The following is a 9,867-nucleotide window of genomic DNA, read 5'->3' as shown; positions in this document are numbered from 1 at the left end:
CAAATGATTCATCCCTAATCTGCCTCTCAGACACTGTAGAAATCTAGAAAAGATTACACAACATGCCTTTAAAGCTGCTGAAAACTGGCTTTGTAATCAAAGAAAACCAAACTCCTTTTATTTTACATTAAATCACTTACCCATGAGAAAACTAACTTTAAGATCACATCCCTAAACAGTACTCCAATTGAAGTAGTGAACCAAACAAAACTGCTGGGGTTACAATAGATGACAACCTCAAATATGACCTCCTCGATTCAAAGATGGCTGCCATTCTGTAAACACTGCTGACCTGCAGTTCCTCAATAAACCTGAGAAAAATCTGTAACCTGAGTCGATACCAAGAGGTTTGAACATCAAATTAAAGTAAAAAAAGATGCATCTACACTTGATTAATCTATAACCAGGAAAAAAAGTGGAAAAAAAAGTCTTTATCTATCAGGATTCCAAGTGATTAGCTAGCTCTGAAGAGAGAAATAAACAAAGGACTGTCTGCATTCTTCATTTTACCTGTCAGCTTGGGGAAAGGAAAATGTCACAAGAAGGAAAAAGCATGGAAACAACTACTACCAAAACAAAGCTGTCAGAATTACAATCACCAGTAAAGGATGGGAGTGCGAAAAAACAAAGAATTACTAGACAGCAAGAACAACAGAAACCAGAGACTAGATCTAAAACTGATCAGCCACTGAACATGGACGATATCAAACATGCTTTATTGCCTATACAAGAAGCTTTAAAGGACCTGACTACTCAAATACAAACTTTTGGAATTTCATGTAATCAGTTGCTGCAGAGAATGGACAAAACAGAGGCTAGAATTTCAGAAACCGAGGACAAAATAGACTTGCTGGAGAAGAAAACAAAGGTACATGATGTGGAGTTACAAGCCATGCAAAGCAAACTTACTGATTTAGAAGCGAGGTCTAAGAGAAATAATATTATTATTAGAGGGATCCCTGAAAACATCCAGTATGCAGAGCTAATAGCAACTATAACACAAATACTTGAAGTTTTGTTAAATTATGCTGATGGAGTGAAACAAATTGTTATCGAAAGGGCACACAGAGCACTGAGAGAGGTACAAGCTTCTAATATGCCTAGACCTGTATATGCTAAGATACTGAACTTTCAAGATGTTAGCAAAATACTTTTTACTGCAAAAAAGAATGGTGGCTTTGTTATGTGGAAAAATAATAAAATATCTCTGGCTCAGGATTTACCACTGCAAGTAAGGCAAGCTAGGCAGTCTTTATCTGCATACTGTAAATTTATGATTGACAATCAAATTAAATTCCAGATGAAATATCCTAATGTGCTTACATTTATGGTGGATGGGATTAAATACTCTGTTTCTACTAAAAACAAGGCAAAGGGAGTGTTTCTGAAGGTTTTTAAAGTTTTACCTGCGTCAGAGGGCTGAAAGAAACTTCCGTTGAGACTGGCATGCTCCTGAGGTCAGATCCAGTATCTACTATACTTCGAGGCTTAGGTAATCCTTTGTTCCCTGCTTAAGTCATTTAGGCCTCTGTAAAAGCAATAAAACTGTTTGTGATAATCCGAGGGTCTGCTGGCCATTTTCCGAACTTTTATGACCTCTACGAACATTTTTCATCGAGTGGTAAACAGGAAATCCCTTGAATGCAGCTGACAGTGTGGATTTCGATGTAACACTTCTTGTGGTCCGGCTGCAAAAGCGGTCTCCCGTAGCGAGTATTACTGATGGTTTCCTGGTTTGAGAAGCTGAAAAGAACTGACATAATGTGTTAATGTTTTTTTTAACAAGTAAATAACATTAGAATATGTACGTAAAGCATATAATAACATCTGTTTTTCCTGTTTCTTTTTCCTTTTGCTTATAGTTTTGAACCAAATTATATTTTTACAATATCTGCAGTGGGTGCAAGGTATAGCACCATATATATGAATATAAATAGGTAAATACTGGCTATTGGGTGGTGTTAATCAGACAACTAATGTCAGTATAGTTAGGAACTAAAGCATGCAATTGCAACTTTGATAATTGGTAGTTGCAGGCACTGTGTATGGTACAGAATTATAATGTGGGATGCATTTATTTTTTTGCTGCCTGTTTTTTTTGTTTTCTTTTTTCTTTTTTTTTTTCTTTCTTTCTCTCTCTCAATAAAAGTGGTATATAAATAATGATTTTAACAAAAGAGGTATTTGGGGTAAGTATAAGTAGCTAGTTAATATATTATTTTTTTTTTTCTTCAAATGGTAATACTAACTTACAATACAGATTTGCTTAATTAATAGTTGGAACATAAGTAGTAGAGCAATAGCAGTGTTTGTTAGGGAATGTTTAGTTTAGACTTTGTAGTAGCTAAGTTAGAATATATAGGTTGTAAGTTTAGGAAATGTTTTAAGTTTTATTACATGAAGCTTTTAAATATGTTTGTGTTTTTAACCTTGTTCATGTTTTTTCACATATCAGACCTATATAAGTCCTGGTCCAGGGGTAAAGTGGGTAGGCACTGGCTGAGGACGGGATGTAGGAAATGCTTCCAGATTATGTTTAGTATGCAGTTAATACATATCCATTGGACAATTTCCCTTTTATACTATTATTGGATAATTAGACCTGTCAATGTGGGAATTAGACTCATGGAACGTTAAAGGGCTCCAGAACTTGAAGAAGAGGAAGCTGTTACTACACATACTGCTACAGGACAATGATATTAGGAAAAAGAACTGGATTAGAGCGGTAGTGGCATCAGAAGGTAAGACAAACAGTGCTGGAGTAGCTATTATTATTAAAACTCAATACAAAGACAAGATTTTAGACTCTAAAGTGGATCAAAATGGGCGATGGTGTTATGTTATTTTATCGGATAATGCGTTTGATAAACCTCTTTTACTTTTGAATATATATGCACCATGTAATGACCAACAAAGTTTCATAACATCATTATATCCAATCTTAACACAGTATGATGGTTATTATTTTATTGTGGGTGGGGATTGGAATACCTATCAAAATCCAAAGTTGGATAGGTCTTGTCCACAAAGAGCATTTAATAAGCAGGCTGGGATAGCATTAAATGACTTCAAGGAAGATTTTCAATTATATGACCCCTTTTGTTATGCACATAATATTAATAATGCAATTAAGTATACCTTCTATTCACCATGCCACAAAATGTGGTCTAGGATAGATTTTTTCTTGATATCCAAAGCATTAATTAATTTGGAACCAGTAGTGGTTATACATACTCGATATCTATCGGATCACTCAAAAATTTTGTTAAGGTTTTCTAAGGATTTAAAAGATACAAGAATGCATAGAGGTTACAATTGGTCACTTAATCCAAATCTGTTAAATAAAAAGGATATAATAGATGGAATTGTAAAACATCTGAAAGATTTAACAGATAGGATGAAGCTTCAGGAACATACTCCTGATATTGAATGGGCAGCAGTTAAATCTCAACTTAGAGGATTTCTTTTGCAAAAAGCCTCATATTATAAGAAAAGGCAAAACATTGATATTCAAAAACTAGAAACAAAAGTGAAGCTACTCGAGAAAGAACTGATTCAGAATTTTAATGCTCAAACAGAGAAGGAAATGTTGAAATGTCAAAGGGATCTCTTCTTGCTGCATAATAGTAGAGTAACACTTCAGGAGCATAGGTGTTTAGTGAAATATGCCAATAATGTTCAAATAGCGTCAAAAGCATTGGCAAGGATTATAAATCAATCAAAAACAACTGTACATATTTCAGAAATACAATGCAATGACACAGTGTATTCTAAAACTGAGGATATTATTGATATTTTTGAAAAAATCTATACCAAGGTTTATGAGGGTCAAATTGATAGGTCTATACATAAACAGAATAAAAGATTCTTGCAAAAAATTAATTTTCCAAAATTAGAAGAGAGTCTGCAAGGTGATCTGATTAGACCTATATCTTCAGAAGAAATAGTATATGTAATTCAACATATGAAAGTACATAAGTCACCAGGTCCTGATGGTTTGACAGTTGAATTTTATAAAGAGTTTGCTGATAGTTTTGGTAAAATATTGTCCCATGTATTTAACTACATAATCAGGAATAAAATTAGTGACCCCCACCTTAATGCGTCAAAAACAATCTTTATACATAAAGCTAATTCAGACCCCCAAAGCCCGGATAATTACAGGCCAATAGCATTAATAAATGTGGATATGAAAATTCTAACTACCATTATAGCATGTAGATTAAAAAAGATTATGATCCATTTAATTTCTAAGGAACAGGCTGGATTTATGGCAACTAGACAAACTAGTGATAACACACTTACACTACATAATATGATGATGTATGATAAACAAAACAACTCTAATATTTATGCCCTTATAATAGATGCTCAGAAAGCATTTGATAGAGTGGATATAAACTTTTTGTTTGATGTGTTGCCTTATTTCAATATGCCACAGGAATTTATTCAGATACTACAAATATTATATAATAATCCGTATACTACGTTATATATTAATAAGAGTTATTCTAAAAGAATACAGATTAAAAATGGTACACGGCAGGGTTGCCCTTTGTCCCCCTTATTGTTTAACCTTTATTTAGAACCTCTATTTTTATATATTAAGCAAAATTTGTATCATAATGCACCAATACTTTATAGGAATAAATTAGTAATGTCGGCATTTGCTGATGATCTTATTATTTATTGTACAACCCCAATTTCTGATAGTGAAAATATATTAAATGTTATAAACGAATTTTCAGAAGTCTCTAATTACAAAATTAATTTGGAGAAAACTAGTATTTTCCCGTTAAGAACCCCTAAACCTTTTTCATTAATGTCCCTGGTGGGGAAGATATCATGTAAAGAAAATATCAAATATTTGGGTATTAGCTTCTCTACGGATAATAAGGACTTTTATAGTAATAATATTAAATGAGTATGGGAACTAATAGCAGCTGATTGTGGCAAATGGAGGAATTTAAGACTACCGGTATTGGCAAAAGTATCAATAGTGAAAATGAATATATTACCACGAATGTTGTATATCTTTAGGTCTGCTCAAGTATCAATTACAAAGACAGTTTTTAAACAAATTCATAAAGATCTAGCTAAATTTATTTGGGAGCCAAAGAAAACTAGAATATCGTATGAGAAATTAATGACCCTGAAGAGTAGAGGAGGACTTGAGTAACCGAATTTTGAAGTATACTATTTAATTGTGAATGCTAACAGGTGTTTAAGAATTGCTAATTACGAGGTAATTAGTAAAAAGTGGATACCAACTTGGGTGGTCTTGAATTACAAGCATATTCTAGATCGGAACATAAATCCTAAAGCTTTACCCTTTTTGGATATAAGTAGTTTGATAAAGTATGGGATTATGGACCACTTAAAAACATATGTGTCATCTTTGCAAAATTTATTCCAATCAGTAGACTTGTTGCAATATATTATGTTTTTTTCAGCCTTTCCATAGGAATCCCAATTTTAAACTAAATAATCAGTTGATTGATCTTAGTAAATTCCCATTAATAGTTAATTTGACTCTGATTGATGTTTTTAATAAATTTCATTTATCAGCTTCGCAAGTTAGGCAGGAATTGAATCTTCCTAAGAGTTATGTGGTTGTCATGAGACAAATCAGAGAACTTGCTCTGAGTCATTTTGAAAACTTTAAACCGGTAGTTGGAATTGTGGATAAATGCTCTGAATTGTGGCAGGCTCTCCAACAGGAGGTCAAATTTATAACAACAACAAATAAATTAATTAAAGATTTAAAATTCCAGGATAAAATTCTGTTGTCAGGGTATTGGGTAAACAAAATGACAGTAGCAGATAATCAGGTATTAAAAGCAATTGATTTAACAATAAAATCGGTCTCTTTTCAAAAGTTGATGTATACGCAGTTGATGATTTGGAATAATGCTTATTATACGCGTCTGAGGTTACATAAATTTAATCCTAGTAATTCTCCAACTTGTCCATATTGCACAAATCAAACGGCGGATCTTCTTCATATGTTCTGGAGCTGCAAGTGTATATATAAGCTTTGGAACTCCCTTAGAACACAACTACAAAAGATGGGTTATCAAAGTTCAACGTTATCATGAGAATTTATGATTCTACATGTTCCTCCAAGAGAGCTCTCTAGGTCACAAACTATAATATGTATGAATATGTTTTTGCTGATGAAGTTATATATAGCTACAAATTGGTTAGAACCAGACAAGACATCATGGGATAATTTCAAGCTTGTGGCTATAAAGCATATATTAGCACATAAATTACTCCTGAAGCAAAGTAACAAAAATATTAATAATCCAAAAATATGGGAAAAGGTTTTTAACATTATATTAGCATAATACTGTTATTAGGAATATACTAAAGTTTGGATGTATATGTGGAGGAAACAATGCTTTGAAAACATGTATGATATGTATGGATGCAAAGTACTTCTACAAATGTTTCGGCTTTGTTTTTCTTCCCTGGTGTCTTTTCTTTTTTTGGAATAATGACGATTTTTATATGGAAGCATTTCATGTAGATATTGTATATAGTTTTGATAGTAATAGTAGTGAATTATGTGTGTGATTTTATTGTATTTTGAAAATATATATCAATAAAAATTTATTATGGAAAAAAAAATATGACCTCCTCATGCAGAGCAATAAAAAAAAAACTCACAAAAAAATAGGAAAACTACAGAGTCAAATAAATCCTTACTGTATCCATTAGAGTCACTCTTGCCACTACATACCGACTCCCATGTCTATTATATGGTTTGCCATTTTGACTAACCTCCAGGCCAGCCTACAATCTAGACTAGAACAGTGTTACAGCAAGGTAGCTAGATTTGCAGTTCCTACAAGTCACAGAACACATCACTGCTCTGCGTTAACAACTCTAAACTGCTTAGAATTATCCCACCAACTGAATTATAACCAACTTCTCTGGACATGCAAAATTATATTTAATCCCACTTCCTGCCCAGCTATAAGTACATATCTCGACCACTACCTCCAAAATTGTAACCTCTGATCTTCTGACAAAAATCTATTTAACATCTAGAAGTCTTATAAAAATGGAGGTCAATGTCTGTACTCAAACTGTTCAACAAAACTGTAGAATACAATCCCTGCACCAGTCAGGGTAATACATAGCATTCATTTCTTTAAATTGCAATTAACAGAATTCCCTTTTGAGTCCTGCTTTTGTACTTCCTACTCTCCTGGCTTAAATTTCAGCTCCTTCTCCCCTAATGCCTATATACATCATATTTCTCCCTTTTCTTGTTTTACTTCTCTTAGTCATTTTCCCTTATCCTTAATCTTGCTTGTACTCATTATTTCACCTGCATCCCATAGCTTCTCCATTTATTACCTTCAACAAATACTTTGCTCAGTCTCCCCTCTCTTCCTCTCCTCCTGTTATCCACTGTTTGAATTTTATTTATCCTTTGTTGACTGGGTGAGATCCACTACCCTAGTAGCCTATTTTCAGTGGAGTCCTGAGGTGGTATTTATACTACCAGGGAAATTTGGCAAGGATATCAGGGAACATCCCCTAATCTCCATTGTTACGAGTGGGACTCACTTTGGAGGAGCATTTCCTGTTTCTGTCCCAGGCTCAGAGGAGGCCCAGAGAAACAGGGAGGCAGATGGGAAGAGAAGGAGATGATGGAGTGGAAAAAGAAATGGAGGAGAAAACAAATATTGTGACCGGAGAATGTGTACATGATTCCAAGGAACTGTTTCAAAGAAATCTGTTTGATGGAGATGAGCCAACAAATGATGCATGTGTAATTACAACCCAACTGTCATGAGGATTGCAGGATAATTTACTTAAAGAAAATGAAGGAGACGTTTCCTGGGGGGACATTATGGAGAAAATACAAAAGGAGGATGAGAGAGTTCCGAAGAAAAGTGGGTAGAGAAAAGAAAACATAAGCAGAGAAAGCAAAAGAAGGCAAAAGTGATGTAGAAGAAAAGGCAGAAAAAAATGAAAAACAGAAGCACATAGTAAGGATTCAAGTAAAGAAGACAAAAAATGGACAGGTATGAAGTGTATGACAATTTAATAGCTCCTTTAGGTGTAAATGCATATGAGGTAAAAACATTTATTATTATTAGCAAAGAAACATTTTGTGACATTATATTTGAGACTGCTTTTTCAATGGAAAATTATCTTGGAGAATATGAAAAAACAGAAAAAGAACTCAGAAGACCACCACGGCAGTAAAAACGATTTATTACAGACAGGTGCTTTCACATAGTACACCTTGTCTGTAATAAATCGTTTTTACTGCTGTGGTGGTCTTCTGAGTTCTTTTTCTGTTACTTCGTACTTTGTTCTGAGAAGATCTTCAGGTCTGTGCTGGTGTTTTTTCGTTTTGCTAGAATATGAAAAAAAGAAAGAGTATAACCCATGGAATCTTTATGTGAGAAAAGCATTTAACAGGGAAACAAAAAAGAAAATTCATGTACAATTTTGTACAGAGGTAGAAAGAGAGACTTTGAAAAGACATCTGAAAACTTTATGCAAAGAAGTACTGGGCATTGCAAAAGTTTATGACAAAAGGGGTTTATGGACTGGTGACTGGGATTGTAATAATGTGTTAAAATAGAAAGAGAAAAATTACACATATATCAAGCATGATAAATGTGGAGATGAATAGGGGTGCCATAGAATACCGGGGACAAAGCAAGTATATAGAATCATAACATTATATGCTTTTACTAATTGTAAAGAAAGGGAAAGCTTATTTCATTAGATTTTAGACTATGTACTAATAAATATGAATATTATAATAACAGCAGACTTTGCGATTTAAGAGGCAATCATAAAAAGAAAGGAAATTATATAAGAAAAATGTTAGACATTGTAAGATGTGATAAGTTAAAACTTTGGAACAAAAATTCATGGACTTACAAAAGGAGTATGTAAAGAACTGAAATAGACCATTTTATAGTATCAGAAGGTTAAGTTATAGGGGCGTCCGCGGTGTTGCAGCAGTTAGCATTTTTGCCTCACAGCAAGAGGTTCTCTGGTTCAATCCTTGGCTGGGGTGCCTTCTGTGTGGAGTCTGCGTGTCCTTCCTGTGGTCACATGGGTTTCATCCGGGTGCTCCTGTTTCCTCCCACATCTCAAAGGCATGCTGTAGGTGGATTGGACTCTCTAAATTGGCCCTAGGTGTGAGTGCGTGTGTGTGTGTGTGTGTGTGTGTGTGTGTGTGTGTGTGTGTGTGTGTGTGTGTGTGTGTGCCTTCTGTGGAAGGTTGGGTACCGGGCTGGCAACTCAACACCATAAAACTTCACTGCCAGTCATGACCGGACAGGTGGCAACCCCTAACCGGGAAAGCCGAAAGAAGAAAAAGAAGGTTAAGTTATATGAGAAAAGGAGGTAGTTGAAACAGGATTTTCTGATTATCATGCATTATGGCTAGAGATAAAGGAAAACAAAGAATATATTAAAATAGGCAAAGGAATAAAACAGATAAATGAGAAAGCATCCTGTGAAGAAGGAAAATATTAGTAATACAGTTATGGAAAGATCATGTTACTATGACAACATTTTATAAAAAGTGGTCTGAATGGTGATGATATTTAAGTAAAAATAAAAATTTTTTTTTGTTTTTTTTTATAGTGGCAATATGATGTAAGAAAAGTAGAGAAAGAAAAATGTAAAAGAACATGTATTGGAAGATTTAGAACATAATGATAGAAAGTACTTTGACAAAGAAATCAAGAAAAAATGCAAGAATTATTATATAAGCAAAGATATTTTTTCAAGGAAAAAAGAGAAGAATTGAGTTACTTAAGCAGATTAGTAGATGAAGATGGTAGTGCAATGAGAGAATAAAAAATGTAAAAGGAGAAAAAG

The sequence above is a fragment of the Protopterus annectens genome, chromosome 3.part0, assembly GCF_019279795.1.
Source record: "Protopterus annectens isolate FY-2018-M chromosome 3.part0, PAN1.0, whole genome shotgun sequence".
In the NCBI taxonomy this organism is placed as follows: Eukaryota; Metazoa; Chordata; order Ceratodontiformes; family Protopteridae; genus Protopterus; species Protopterus annectens.
The sequence above is the reverse complement of the archived record's forward strand: the minus strand, read 5'-3'. Positions refer to the sequence as shown.